The sequence below is a fragment of the Pan troglodytes genome, chromosome 2, assembly GCF_028858775.2.
Source record: "Pan troglodytes isolate AG18354 chromosome 2, NHGRI_mPanTro3-v2.0_pri, whole genome shotgun sequence".
In the NCBI taxonomy this organism is placed as follows: Eukaryota; Metazoa; Chordata; class Mammalia; order Primates; family Hominidae; genus Pan; species Pan troglodytes.
In genome coordinates, this window is record NC_086015.1 from 77868744 (window position 1) to 77884025 (window position 15282).

The 15282-nt window shown below is 39.6% G+C and overlaps 1 long non-coding RNA gene across 1 annotated transcript in view; it reads left to right on the forward strand.

Moving 5' to 3' along the window:
* LOC134809523 (uncharacterized) overlaps positions 1-10143 on the forward strand; it is a 65964-nt gene extending 55821 nt beyond the window's left edge. Inside the window, exons 2-3 of the long non-coding RNA XR_010155453.1 lie at positions 317-502; positions 9328-10143. This is a non-coding gene — a long non-coding RNA (uncharacterized LOC134809523). The remainder of the gene's footprint in view (positions 1-316; positions 503-9327) is intronic.
* The last annotated feature ends 5139 nt before the right edge of the window (positions 10144-15282 follow it).

The following is a 15282-nucleotide window of genomic DNA, read 5'->3' on the forward strand; positions in this document are numbered from 1 at the left end:
CTCGCTGCAACTTCCACCTCCCAGGTTCACACGATTCTCCTGCCTCAGCCTCCAAAGTTGCTGGGACAACAGGCGTGTGTCACCATGCCTGGCTAATTTTTTGTATTTTTAGCAGAGACCGGGTTTCACCTTGTTAGCCAGGGTGGTCTCTATCTCCTGACCTCGTGATCCGCCGGCCTCGGCCTCCCAAAGTGCTGGGATTACAGGTGTGAGCCGCTGCGCCCGGCCTCCCCCCTCAATTTAACATCTAGCCATATCATTCTTGTGTATGAATATTATTATGGGAATAATCAAATCATCCTCTCTGTCTCTATAGGATACCCCATGGTTCTCCTACCACCAGATGCTACTGAGGCTAAACTGACTGGACTGAGGAAAAATATCTGTGGGGAAAACTGTCTTTCAGAATCCAACTTTGAACCAGAGAAATCCATTCTCTTGAAGCTGTCTGCTGTGGAGAAGTTGGCCTTACCAATCTGCCTTTGAAGTTCAAGTTATACAGGTTTGCATTTTTTCCTTATTTTACTCTACACTCTCCACTCTATTTTTCAGATGACTACCTGCTTGTCTTCATGTATTATAATTATTGTTGTTCTGCTTATTATTTCTGCTTACCAGTTTTCTTGGCTCTTTCTAGTTTTTGCTACTCACCTCAGTCTGAACCCATATAAATCTTGGACAGACTAAAATTGCACAGTGGGATCATTTCATTCACATGAGTTTGCCAATATGTGGGTATTAACAGGCAAAGGTGGCTGAGGATGGGGATTTGGGTATTAACTGGTAGCGGTGTCCCTGTGTGTGCTATTTTCAAAGTTTTTGCTGATACTGTAGCATTGGCTCTTACATAACTCAATATCCTCCTACGTGAGAAATTTCTTTTGGTCTACATGTAGGAACTTTGTCTTTAAAAAATCTATTATCTCTCTGAAAACACATGGACGTATAGAGGGGAACAGCACACACTGGGTCCTATCAGAGGGTGGAAGGTGGGAGGAGAGAAAGCATCAGGAAAAATAACTAATGGGTACTAGGCTTAATGCCTGGGTGGGTGATAAAATAACCTGTACAACAAACTGCTGTGACACAAGCTTACCTATATAACAAGCCTGCACATGTACCCTGGACTTAAAAGTTAAAAAAAACTATCATCTCTCAGCTACCTCACAGGGATGTTTTGACATTATATGAATTATGTTAATTAGTGCCAGGACAGTGCCAGGTGCAGACAATCTCAATAAATATGAGTTTCTTCTCTACTTCTTATTTCTATTTCCTTTTTTTCTTGGTGCCTAGAGACAGATTTTATATCAGAGCAACTGTATTGACCAGAGCGACAATTCATTTGCTTTACTCCTCTTTTCTCAAGCTTGCTATTTTACCATATTGTTCTTCTCTTGAAAAAACATTTTTTTAAAGTCGTCTAAATGATTAGGGGCAGAAATCAGTATCTGAAGAAGGAATGTGGTAGCCCCTCCTGGGATGTGGAATCCTGAACAACCCCCAACATGAGAGATCCTTCATGAGAGATTGGGTCAACATGGTATTCTTTCAGGGGAAATCTCTGCCCATATAAATGAATCGTAGCACAGACCTGAGTTCAGATCCTTGCCTTGGCATTTACAACTTGGGTAAACTTGAGTAGAGGGAGAATGAAGAATTTTGGAACTCCTTTCTCTCAGCTGTACAATGGAGACTAATAACGCTTACCCAATGATATTCCTATGAAGACTCAATAAGATAATAACAATTTGCTTGATATCATTGTTTTTGTTGTTGTTGTTGTTACTCAACTAGATGGTTACCAAAGGATTGTCTGATTCTGGAGATTTTATAAATGGGATTGCCTAAAATGATAGGTCTGCCCATGATAACCCTTAAACAGCCCCTCTGCTTCACCCAGCTGCTCATCTTCCTGGCCATGCACACATCTTATGCCCCTCTGCACTGGTACTGCAGCTCATAGGATTCCTCTTCATTGGAATCTACAGAGATGATTGACCTCATCTCTCTAAGTCTTTCCCATTGTCTTGAGTCCAACTGACATCATAATTCTACAAAGCATCCTTGTCCCAGAGCAAGAGAACCTGATCTCTATTTCCTATGAATGTTTATCATTCTATTTCCTTCTTGCTGGGTGCAGCTTCCCTGGTTCACTACAAGCCAGGTTTGTTATTTGACTGGCTGTGCTACATGGCATCAGTGAAACACTTACCACAAGACAACTCCTTGACGGTAGAGCCTCTGGCTTTTTCATCTCGATATACCACATACCTAATTCAATGCCTAGCAGAGAAGTCACTCAAAAAACACTGTAAGAATAAGGAAACCACTTATTTGATATATATATATATGTATTTTATGTGCCCATAAGGTACTTTGAAGTTCTTTGAAGTCAAGTACTTACACAGAACATTAATGTTAAAAACGAAATTTGGGAAGAATAAAAGCCAGATATTATGTCCTTTTTGGTGGAAGAATACACCACCTATGATGTAGCTTGTCAAAAGGATTGATCCTGAATCTCATCAAGCTTTAGATCCAGCCACAATTTATAGAAAATACAAAGAATAGAGAAACACGTTGATATGGTTGATATTGGCTCTGTGTCCCCACCCAAATCTCATCTTGAATTGTAATCCCCAAGTGTTGAGGGAAGGATCTGGTGGGAGGTGATTAGATCATGGCGGCAGTTTTTCCCATGCTGTTTTTATGACAGTGAGGGAGTTCTTACAAGATCTGATGGTTTAAAAGTGGCAGTTTGACCTGCACTCTCTCTCCTGCTGCCATGTAAGATGTGCCTTGCTTCCCCTTCACCTTCTGCCATGATTAGAAGTTTCCTGAGGCCTCTCCAGCCATGTGAAGCTATGAGTCAATTCAACCTCTTTTGTTTATAAGTTACCCAGTTTCAGGTAGTATCTTTATAGCAGTGTGAAAATGGACTGATACACATATTAATGACAACATGAGGTTGCAATCCTCAAAATTCAGACCGTGGAACATTCTACTATAGTGGTTAAACTGTCCCTTGACTGTTTTTGTACACCCTCAAGCTAAAAATGGTTAAAAGATGGTTTTAAATTTTATTGATCTATTTTATGTATGTATGTATGTATTTAAATTTTTAAAAGTTTGCAAAAATAAACAATAGATGACACAGATGCTTGCTCTATAGGATTAACATTCCAACTTTTTTTTTTTTTTTGAGACAGAGTCTTGCTCTGTGGTTCAGCCTGGAGTGCAGTGGTGTGATCTCGGCTCACTGCAGCCTCTGTCTCTTGGGTTCAAGCGATTATCCTGCAGCAGCTACCAAGTAGCTGGGACTACAGGCACACACTACCATGCCTGGCTAATTTTTGTATTTTTAGTAGAGATAGGGTTTTACCATGTTGGGCAGGCTGGTCTTGAACTCCTGACATCAAGTCATCTGCCTGCCTCAGCCTCCCAAAGTGCTGGGATTACAGGCGTGAGCCACCGTACCCATCCAACAACCCAACTTTTATGACAAATAAATTGCAAATGAAAGGAGAGATTAAAAGAGACTGAAGTCATAGATCAACTGGTTGCAATGAATTGATTTTACTTAGATTCTGATGCAAACTAAAGAACCATAAAATACAAAAAGAAACATTCATAACATTTATGATACAATTGATGATATTTAATAATATTGATATAATCAATGATATTTTACGTCTGATAATGGCTTGAAACTTATGTTTCTTAAAAATAGTCCTGATCTTTTAGATATACATACTGAAATATTTATGGATGATGCTGTGTGGGATTTGCTTCCCAGTAATAAGGGAAAGAAAGCAGATTTGGTTTTGGATTAAAGCAAGATTGTCCATGAGTTGCTAATTTTTGTAACTGGTGACTTATTTATGAAGTTTATTATATTCTTCTGTCTATTATTTCTTCTATGTTTGAAATTCTATGTAATAAAAAGTTCAAGAAAAAAATGAACAAATTTCAGAGTTCTATCTGGGCTGATTCCAGCCAAAATACCTCTGTCATGGCACTGGATTTTTCTGATCTCAGTTTCCTTATCTGTAAAATGGATATTATAATAGTGCCTACTTCATATGGTTATTGTGAAAACTCTCTGAGCTAATGTATATGCAGCTCTTAATGCTTAGTACATAATGAAGCATTCAATTATTCTTAAATAGTGTTGCTGCTGCTGCTGTTAGTACTTTAACTCTCAGAAGGTGTTGCTATTTATGAATATTAGTTGCTGAGATGGTAAAGGAGGATAAGACAATAGAATTTTTATTGGGAAAACAGCTAGTATAGTTATTGCAATCTACAGGTAACTGGAGACTCTGTAGTTCCCATCTTCCCCAACTGCAGTGTCCCTAAGGGGAGTGGGAGAGGATGGGAACCACACAGCCTCCAGTTACTTGTAGATTGCAATGACTATTCTGGACCAAGTTGTCAAACCTTATAATAGCCTAGTGTGGGGCAAGCTGTCTAGCTGGGCACTGAGCTTTTCCAATCAGGAATGTCATCTAGTAACCTGAAGGTCAGGGAGAGAGCAATACAATCAAACACTCAAACCAAACCTAAGAGCCATTTATTAAACTCAGCTTTATAATAATTTTTGATTATTGATGAGAAGTGTATTGCCAGAATAAAGACTATCTAATACAGGCTTAAGGGGGAAAATAACTTGAAAAGTAATTTATCAAATCCTTATTGAATATTACCATTTCAGGGAGGCAATATACCACAATAATTTATAGCAGCACTTTACATAGTGCTGGTCTTTGATGAGATAAAGAGCTCGCTCCAAAATGAAAATCCACACATTGCTTCCTTACTAAAAAAGTCTTGCTATTGAAAAAAAAAAATGTCATTCGAAGTAAACAGTATGCTTAGTGACATAGTTGATTTGTATGCTGGCACAAGCTCCTTATGTTCATAGTCTGTTAACTAGAGCATAGTCTACGTTTTTGAGTGAAACTAGTTTAGAGCAAGGGTTCTCAACCAGAGGCCGTTTTGCCCCCCAGAGGTCATCTGGCACTGTCCAGAGACATTTCTTGTTGTCACAACTGAGTGGGAGGTGCTGTGGCATCCAGTGGATAGAAGCCAAGGATGACCTACATTGTAGTGTCCTTCACAACAACGGAATATTCCGCCCAAATGACAATACTGATGAGGTCGAGAAACCCTCTTTTAAAGCATATATTTAGAGTCAGAGATGGGAATCAAACTCCAGCTCTGCCATCTACAAATAGTGTGACCTTGAGCAAGACGGTTTTATCTCTCTGTAAGCACCAGCTTACAGGATTGTTGTGCAGATGAAGTGAGCAAACACACACAGACCATTTAACATAGACGAAGATCAGGTTCTCGGTGTTTTGGGCAGCTGTGTATACTTCTTAGACATAGCCCTTGTCCTGGTTACTCATGAATTGTCATTCAAGGACTCACTATGTTAATGGCCAAGATATAGCATTTTTGTTTGCTGTCTTTCCTCTCTCTTTCATTCTTTGATAACAATTGGCAATGGGTTCTCTGAAATCTTTTATTTTGAGGACCTAAAATGCAAATGTATTTCATTTGTTGCTGAAGATGAATGCCAAGCAAAACCAAGCCAAACCTTGACTTTGATTTTTTGAAAGATAAACCTTATTGTCAGAAAGAGCTGTGCCATAAACAAAGCTGGGGAATTCACTTGAAACTCCTCTTTTTATCCCTTAGGATGAAGTATGACACATGCCTAGGAGCTTAATCGTTTACAATTTGGGACTCCTACTGTGTCCTTCTTTTTGCTGATGATTTTATGATTCTTTTACACACAACATTATAGATCCTTGAGTATCCTGAGCTTTCAATCTTTACGCTTATTTTTTTTTGCAGTTTGAGTGAAACCTTTCAGACAGAGCTGTGAAGATGTGGTTCTTAAATAAAATATTTTTCTACTGTGCTAATAACTCATACATTCTATACATTTCTCTTCTATACTCAGGGTCAGTGGGATATGCCCATTTTTCTTAATTCTATCTTGCCTGTTTTTTTCAGGCTTCCAACAGCTTTTTATGAAGGCAAAGCATGGCTTGTTCCAGGTGCTGGTATTTGGGGAGGGCTGAGGATTGCAGAGGGGGAGGGGATACTTTCTCATCCTCTTTCCATCATTCTTTTGACAATAGCCTTTTAATGATTTGAAAACTCTTTGTAAATGCCCTAACATGTAATATTGCATTACAAACCCACATAGGAGACACAATTCAGACAATAAAAGCAGTAACACACTCTTGTCCTGCTGCTAAGTTTTAATGGAATGTATTTTATTGAGATCTAATGTAGTTTTTCACCAGAGAAGCCATCTACTTGCTGAATTGCCACATCTCTAGAGTTGACATTCTTCCTGAAAAACATGGGATGTTTGCATTTCTGGGTCAGGTGGGAAGACTGTAGTGTCAGAATTGAAAATGTTGCAGATTTCAAGTATGAACATGTGACCTCATTTGTGTATACATGCCACCATGGTCTTCCTGGGCCCAACTGGGCAGTCAGTAGACAGCGGTGCCTATTCAAAGCTGTTGTTTTTCTTAAGACTTTTGGTCAATATAATACAGCCCAGTTAATATTGTAGAAGCCAAGGAAACATTTCCCCTTTGCCCCCTGAAAAATCACTGAAAATCACTGACAAAATGTAGACTAATAGGAGAAAAGGCATACAAATTTATTCAATCATACTTTTACATGGCATAGGAGCCTTCAGAATGAAGACCAAAACGTGCAGGGGAAGCTGTCCATTTTTATGCTTAGAATCAACAAAGTTGCAGCAGCTGTGTAGAAATATGATTGGATAAAAAATTATGATTTAGTGCTAACGGGTTGAGTGGAGATCCCAGCATGGTCTGTCTGTCTAGATTCTTCTTGGCCTCTCTATGCAACATGTCATCCTTCTGGGTATGGGGTGGAAGGTCTTATGACCTATAATCAAACAAGATAGGCCAGATAATTTCTTTATGGCCAGTTTTTGCACAGAAAGGAAAGCACAAAAGTTAAAGTAATATTTTAGGTTTTACGGCTGGCTTTGGGAAAAAGGGGTTCTGGAGTCTATGACCACCTTGCAGAAGAGGGATTCTAGTTTCTATGGCTAGCCTTGAGGGAGAACCCGACTGAGAGACAGGAAGGCAGGGGAAGGTTGGAAAGAATCTTTTGCTTCTGAGGCCTTCATTTTGGGGTATCATCTTCTGACCTCTAACAATATAATCCTTTAATTAAAGTGCAAAACTTGTATGTGAGTGAGTAACTAAACAGTACAAAACTGATATTTTTAAATAATTTACTTTGGAGAATGCAAGCATATATGATTCTCCAAACATAATCTAAAGCCTATTTTTCTTAGCATATGTATTATGTCTTAAAAATCTGACATCAAACCCACAGGAAATTTGAAAAATTGTGTGTCCTTCCTTCTGAATTCTTATATCTTGTGATTAAGTGATTTAATTTAGTTCTTATGACCTAAGTTTATGAGCGTGTCTTTTGTTAGATAACCCTGCTCTTTTTCTTCCTGAGTTGCTTCCTGATCCTCTCAAGCAGGAAATACTTCTCTCTAAACCTTATTCCTTTCTTATTTCATTGGTGAGTCTGGATGAAGGTCATTGCTCATGCCTTGCCTAGAGCCTGGTTCTCTCTTAAGCCTGCAGCAAGTGTTGCATGCTCTCCCTGTAACTCTGGCCATTATGTCATAATCTCACCAGGACCAGGCCCTCCTGGTCCAATCTGCCAGGGAGGCCTGCACACCTCTAGCTGCTATATCTGCGACTGGTTGGACACAATCAGTTCCAGAGGCCTGTTGTAGGAAGCCCCATTTTGGCCTTCAATCCAAATTACCTTTTCCAATTCAGTTTCACCACTAATAAAGATGATCACTCAAAGCTTCTGGGCCGATTTCAAAACTGAGTCAGAATTTGGAAGAGGTAATGATGAGTGGTTAGGTTTTCTACAAATTGTGACATTAAAAAAATTTAGTACAGTTTATTTCTTGTGTTATATATTGCCAAGTCTTGTCATACAGCTAAATATCAATACTCCATTTATCATCATTCATTACAATTATCTATGAGGACATCCTAAGGCCAAAGAAATCTATTAAATTGCCCCGGATAAGATATGTAAGTCATGGATCAAGCCTTTGAACAGCTTCAATCTATTAAGGCATTTAAAATATATAAGTTGATAAAAAATAATACAGGATTTAAAAATAGTAAGTCAAAGAAAATATACATATAATGCCACAGGGATATCACAAAGGGATTATAACTCCCTGCTGGGAAGGGCAAGAAGTCTTCTAGAGAGAGAGGACTTAGGATGGACCTTGAATGATTGGTAAGATTTAGTCATGCAGATAAAGGAATGATTTTTTTTTTAAGGCCTTCCATGTAGAGGGAAAAGTGAGTGTGCATGTGGGAAGGAAGGAAATATGGAGTTACTAGGATAATATTCATCTAGTGTAACTTGAGGAGCTGTGGCAGAATGGGTGGACATGAAGTGGGGAGCAGGAGACATAAGCCAAAAGGAAACTCTGGAGTAGCAGTGGAATAGTTATAAAAGCTAAAGAGCAGAGATGAGCTTCCTGCAGTGTTTGGTTTTCTAGCAAGTTCCAGTTCTCATGTCAGTGTTATTTCTCATTAAAGACAAAGCCCCAAGGATCTTATTAACTAATTCAACTTTGAAAACCGTGTAGCCCACTTTATTAATAAGAATAGATCAAGGGTGAGAAGAATATTTAAGTGGCTCTCTGAGGCCATAGGATTTCTCCCTGACACTGGTTATCAACCCTAACAGTCAGGATAGGCTGGGTTATGCTGCAGTAATAAACACCCCCAAAATTGCAGTGGCTTAGAAAAACAAAGAATTATTTTTTACTCACACTAAATGTTCCATTGAAGGTGAAGAGAGAGTTTCTGCCTGGCAGGGGAAGTTTGGAGAACTCAGTGTTAGCATTTAAATGTTTCTATTTGGAATTAATAAAGGTCACCTTAGCTAGCATTTCATGGACCAAAGCAAATTACTTGGGCATGACTAAATTCAAGAGGGCAAGGAGATACAAATCTTTTCATGCCTGCTACAGTCTCCTCAGTTGGTTACCATAAGTATACATCCTCATTTTAGTACTACAATTCAAACCCCTGTAAAATGTCTCCAAGAATAATTTCATTTCTTGACTGTTTAATTTAGGCCAGGCACTGGGCTGACCTTTTTAATACAAAATTTCTCTTTGAATTCCTATAAAAATTCTCTGATATTGGTTTTAGCAATTGGTTTTAGCTGGTCGACTCCTGACATTTGTGTTCTTCTTCACAGGATCTGCGAGGCTACCTGTGAATGAATGGTTGGTTGGTCACTACTTGCAAGTTTTTCAGGAGCTCCTGAAAGATTACTGCATAAATAAGGGAGGATGGAGACCAGACCTCTGGCTACTGTTGCTGCCACCACCACAGCCACCACTTTCACCCTTATGAACCCCCTATTTACTGAACACTTTCTATATGCCAGGTAACATGCCCTGCACTTATGAAATAAGGACTGTTATTTCCCCTATTTTATAAAAGAGGAGCTGAGGCTCAGAGAGATTATGTTACTTGCCCAAGATCACATAGCTAGTAAGTGGCAGAGATGAGATTCTGTCTGAGTCCAGCTTACACTATAACTGATATTCTTGACAATCAGGCTGGATAGAAAAGGATAAGATATGAGAATTTTGGTGCTATGATTTGAATTTTCCTTCCAAAGCTCATGTTGAAACTTAATCCCCAAAGTAACTGTACTGATAGGTGGGGTCTTTAACATGGAGTCCCAGAATTAGATCGTGAGGGCTCTGCCCTGATGAATGAATTACTCCATTCATGATTAATGGATTAATAGATCATCATGGGAGTGGAACAGTGGCTTTATAAGAAGAGGAAGAGAGACCTGAGGTAGAACACTCAGCGCCCTTGCCATGTGATGCTCTGTACTGCCTTGGGACTCTGCAGAGTCTCTCTACCAGCAAGAAGGTCCTCACCAGATGCAGTCCCTTGACCTTGGCCTTCTTAGCTTCTACAACTGTCATAAATAATTTTTTCTTTATAAATTACCCAGTTTTGGGTGTTCTATTATAAGCAATAAAAACCAGACAAATACATTGAGTTATAATTATGATATTTAAGATGCAGGAAAATGAACATGGAAAACACTAGAGAAATGAATGCTAAACTAGAGCATAAGCATTGGGATTGTGAAAAAAAGAGATATTTGAAATATTTTAAAGATATGGAATTTAAAAGATTATCAAACAGATAAAGTATAAGAGAAAGAGAGAAAAAGAAAAATGATCCCAAGATTGCAAACCCTTAGTATTGGTGAAACACTCATAGCTGGGGGAAAAAGTCAAAAGGAAGAGCTGGCTTGTGGGTACAGATGGAGAAATCCGGATTTATTGAACCTTTGTTTGCCAGCTGGGTATTTGTGTAAAAATAGCTATTCATTTATTCTCATTCATTTAGCATGTAAAGAACACAGCTAGGCATTAGAAACACATAACAAAACCTATTTCTGTACACATTTAGAAATGTGGATCTGAAAGATCAAGATTTTGGGTTTCATTCATTTATTTATTCAAACATGTGTTGAGGTCTTTCCAAAGTATGTGATAAATTAAGCAGAAAGGACAGAGAAATTCATGAAAATAGGTATGATCATCAAGGAAAACAACAAAAAATGTAAGGTAAAAGGCCAAACTTAAGGGAATGCCTTTATTAAGGGATATGGGAGGGAGAAAAAATAATTTGAAAAGAAGTTGTCAAGGTGGGAAGAGAGCAGGACAAAACAGTTTCAGAATTGGGTGTATGAGAGAGATTTTAGGAAGAAGAGAGGGTTCAGTAGTGCCCAAGACCAGAGCTCTCAAGGATGGTAAAGAACATTTATGGGGCTGTTTTGATGTTTTAAAGGTTGAGGTAGATGGCACTTTTTTTTTTTTTTTTGAGATGGAGTCTTGCTCTGTCACCCAGGCTAGAGTGCAGTGGTGCAATCTCTGCTTGCTGCAAACTCCTCCTCCTGGGTTCAAGTGATTCTCCTGCCTCAGCCTCTGGAGTAGCTGGGACTACAGGCATGCACCACCACGCCTGGCTAATTTTTGTATTTTTAGTAGAGATGGGGTTTCACCATATTGGCCAGGCTAGTCTTGAACTCCTGACCTCATGATCTGCCCACCTCAGCCTCCCAAAGTGCTGGGATTAAGGCGTAAGCCACTGCGCCCGGTATACATTTATTCTTTTAAAAAGCCTGGTAAAAGGGAGAGAGAAGAAGGGCAGTCCTGTAGAGGTCAGAGGGACGTAGGGAGGTCTTTTTTCAGGGTAAGCAAGCTTACAAATGGGCCAGTGAGAGAGAGGCATTCTAGATGAAGCAGGATTGTGGGAGGTGGGTATTTTGCTGGAATAAGATGCTGGGGTAGGTGGAGGGAAATGGGGGCAGGGATGTGGGAGGGAGGGATTTTGTATCTATACAAAAACAAAATATGCTTATGTGTGGCTTTACCAGCAGGCTCCTCAGCTAAAGGGAAGCAGCAGTAGAAACAGGAAGGATTCAGGGCTGGGGATGGGAATCATGACAGTGGCTGGAGGAAACAGTGGTGAAGACTCCAGGGCTAGCATACTACTTTCCTAGCGGCTGCCTTAACAAAGTGCCGCAAATGGGTGGCTTCAACAGAAATTCATTCTTTCACATTTTGGGGGCCAGAAGTCTGAAATTAGTTTGTCAAAAGGCCCATGCTCCCTTTGAAGATTCTAGGGGAGGATCGTTTCTTGCCTTTTTCAAGCTTCCGTTAGTTGCTGGAGATCTTTAGCATTCCTCAGTTTATGGCAGCATAACTCCAGTCTCTCTCTGTTTTCACATGGTGTTCTTACCTGTATGTCAGTTTGTGGCTCTGGATCTCTCTTTTTCCTTATAAGAACATGGGTCATTGGATTTAGGGCCCACCCTAATCCAATATAACCTCATTTTAACTCGATCGTAACTGCAAAGCTCTATTTGAAAATAAGGTCACATTCTGAGGTTCTGGGTTAACATGAGGTTTTGAGATCACTACTCAACCTAGTGCTGCTGGTAAGAGCACCTTCGACATGATGAGTGTAGAGTACTGCCAGGGCAGTCAAGAAGGGACAAGGGTGATGATGAATAGTAAAAACCTAGAGGCCTTAGAGAGCCAAAGGAGGGTTGGAGGTTGGGAGAGAAAAGTGGGAGCAGGTGGCCTTTGTTCAGAGAAGGAAATTTCAGAACTGCAGACTTTGGGGTTTAGGTACTATGTCAGAGGTAGAGAGCACAGGACTTAAGTTCTTCATGGGTTCCCATAATCCCCTATCTGACTTAATGGAAAGATAACGTGTAAAGACCAACACTTTGTGAAGAAGAAACAAATCCAGTCAGAATGTTCACCTGTGTGCTAACCACTCCACTCCTGTAACAGATACCCATCTGTTTATTCATTCACCATTCATTTACTGAGTGCCAACCCCACATTATAAGTTGTTCTAGGTTCTGGGGATACAGCAGTAAGACAAACAAACAAAAACAAATGCCTTTACAGACTGTATTCTGTAAGGGACAAGGCAATAAACAAACGCATAAATATACAAATACAAAATATGTCTTGTGTCCTCTCATGGAGGAAACATACCACTATGCCAAGACTTTGCCTCCTCCTTAATTCTGTGCATATGAATAAGCACTTGTCTTTGTAAAGTAGTGGATTTTGATAAATCTTTGTGCAATTGTTCTCTATGTCCAGAGAGAGTTGAAGTATGGCTTGGTACCATAATGAATAAATTAAGAAATCTTTCAGAAATATTCATGCATGTAGAGCTGAGAAAGTAAGACAAAGTGAAATAGGACCTTGGAACTTTTCTTGAGTCTTAGGTCAGCTTTTTTTGGACTGGATTGGAGCATGAAAATAGCAAGAGGTATGTTTGAGTGTAATAAATAATTATCTTTTTTTTTTTTTGGCCAGTTAACCCTTTCTGAGTTTATTGGGGGTAAAGCAGATATAAAATTACACCACAAATGCTGAGCACTCCTAGGGGCCTGGCATGTGACATAGCCTCAAACAATCAGAAGCTGCCATGCATGGTTTGGTTGTTGTTTCACAATCAAGTTCTGAGAGCAAAAAGAGCAGCAGCACAAATGTCATCACAATCAGTGGTGATGCCAGTTCTCTCCTCTGACCAAGGTTCTAGTGTGGATCTGGGTGCTATGTTGGTCACTTGGCCTATTTCAGTAATTCCGTGACTTCCCATGTGTTAGCCTTTTCAAATAAATTCTCTATCTGCCTTAATCTTTACACTGTCTACTTCAGCTGCTAGTATCTCTAAGAATGCTAACTGATATATTGAGTTTCCAGGGATATTTTTCTGCTTTTTTGTTTTGTTATTCTTTCAGATAGTTTTTGAGCACTTATGATATGCTAGGTCCTTTGATGAGCATTGGGAATATGTAGTAAATAAGGCATACCCAGTCCTAGTCCTCAGCTAATTCATTGTTTTGGGCAGAAGACAGTCAAGTGAGCAAGCAGTTACAATAAGATGAACCATGTGACATGATAGCACCAGAGAGCACATAAACTAGTCTGCTGGTCTCCATCCTAATCTATACTTGGTGGCCAAATAGGCAGGGGAGCCCAATTAGATGCTTGGGGTTAGAGAAAGCTGGATCCATATCATGAAGAAAAAAAAAAAAACTGGCAGGAACTAGGTGGAGTGGGAAGTGTCTTAGCCTAGCAAAGAATTGAAGAGGGACTCTGAGCCATATCGGAAGCTTAGGCAGATAAGTTATGTGTTCCAAATCAGTGAGCATTGAGATGTAGACTCATTCCAGATCCCTTTTTGGATGGGGCAGAAATCCCTAATAGCCTGTCAGATGTGGGTTGTATTAGTGCTAGTACTAAGTGAAATTAAGTCATCTAGTAGTCTGTTTTCACTCTAACACTTGAGTTTGTCAAATACTACCACTAGTAGTAATGTGTGTTTACATTTATTGACCACTGACTGTATGTCAAGGTCAAATATATGTTATTTCATTTAATCTTCTGGGATTTTAAGATAGAATCTATTCCTATGGTGATAGAGATACAATAACTGTGTCTTAACTGTGTCGATATGCTTAACCTGTCTTCCATATTCCTGGGCAAAACTACATTTCCCAGCCTCCCTTGCAGTTGTATAGTCATGTGACGATGTTCATTCTAATGGAAAATGAATGGAAGTGATATGTTTGGTGCCAAGGTTGGTGCCATAAGACTATAGGCAGGTCTCTTTGATGTTCTGTCCCCCTTTCAGCAAGCTAGAACCCATGGAAATCCAGCCTGTTTGAACCTAGAAGATAAAAATGAATTTCAAGGGGATAGCAGAGTAATATCGTGGAATGAAGGATATCTGAGTGATTGCATTGAATAGAGCCACCCACTAATCTGCAATGTTCCCTTCAGACACTTAGGTGTGGAAAATACAAATTTCTTTGTTAGTTAAGCCACTGGGTAAATGTCATGAGGTCTTTGTATTATAAAGCCTATCTTTAGCCTAAATTAATCTCCTGCCTATATTTCATATATAATAAGTGTCATTGTTGTGATATTGTGAACAATGACAGATGAGGAAACCTGGCCCAAAGACAGATGGAGTCATTCTTCTGAGATCACACACTTAGCAAACATAAGAGACTGCATGTCTCCAGATTTAGAGCCCTGTGCTCATGGTCTCTAAGACTGGCTGACTCACAAAGGGCAGTAGGACAAACTGCATGGGCTAACTGTCGCAGTGTTTGGCTTTTGAGAGAAATGCCAAGGAGGCCAGAGACACACTTTGTTTACAGTATTGCCTTACCTGGAGAAGACATAGTTTTCTGTACATGGTCAAGAGTCTAAGTAAAAGGGGAAAAAATGTTTGAAAGTGTTCTTGTGAAAAACTGGGAGAGGGCTCATACTAAGGACATGTGCCGTTTGTTGAGCAGAACAAACAAACAGACTTTTGGCAAAGAGATTTACTTCAGAGAAGAAAAGAAGTGCCTGTGGTGGTGGAAAAGGGATGCAGACGCTGACACACAGATGGGAGAGCAAGATGCTTGCACCAGCTGTGCACTAAGGAAACTTATCGCAGCTATCAATTTTCTATTTTTGTTTCCATAATTTATCAGTTAGACTTATCACACTGAGAGTGCCTCATAATAGACTCTAGTTTTGAAAATGCAAGGACCAGTGATAGCAAATGTTCTTCAAGCACACACGGGCTCACA